This window comes from Triticum aestivum, chromosome 5B, assembly GCF_018294505.1.
Source record: "Triticum aestivum cultivar Chinese Spring chromosome 5B, IWGSC CS RefSeq v2.1, whole genome shotgun sequence".
Lineage (NCBI taxonomy): Eukaryota > Viridiplantae > Streptophyta > Magnoliopsida > Poales > Poaceae > Triticum > Triticum aestivum.
Window position 1 is genome coordinate 166,991,518 of NC_057807.1, and position 750 is coordinate 166,992,267.

Sequence of the window (750 nt, forward strand, 5' to 3'; positions counted from 1 at the left end):
TCGGATTCAACAATTAAGAAACCATTGGGTAGAATTAATTATGTTCTCATACTTGCTAATATAAATTATGTACATGTGAATTTCATTGTGCTTAATGTTGAATGTAATCTGTCTTGTCCTATAATCTTGGTAGACCATTTCTACGTACCATAGATGCAATTATTGATATGAAAGAAGGAAATACAAGGTTCCAATTTCCATTAAAGAAAGGGATGGAACACTTAGCAAGGAATAGAATTAAACCACCATATGAATCCATTATGAGAGCCACCTATGGAATTACTTTGAAGGATGATAACACCTGGAACTATGCATTATGACTGGCTAGGGGCATTAAATAATGGAGCTTGTTGGGAGATAACCCAATAGTCATCTTTTTGATTTAGTTTCATTTTCTTGAGTCAACATGGTTATTGATATTGTAATGATTGTGTTTTCATATTTTAGTTTTAGTTTGTGCGCCAAGTAAAGCCTTTCGGATGATTTAGATGATAGTTGAATTGATTCCATGCAAATATATAAACTTTTCTGCCCAATATTTGAATTTAGTTTTTTTACTACAACATGATATTGGTATGAAATTATACACAATATTGAGATACAAATTGCCTACATTGTACTAATGTTTCAGAATTTCTAGAGTTACAGAAGTATGGTTTTAGTTCAGATAATTACAAACCGTTCTATTTTAGACATATTCTGTTTTACTGAATATTGTGCTTATTTTGATGATGCTATGGATTATATCGG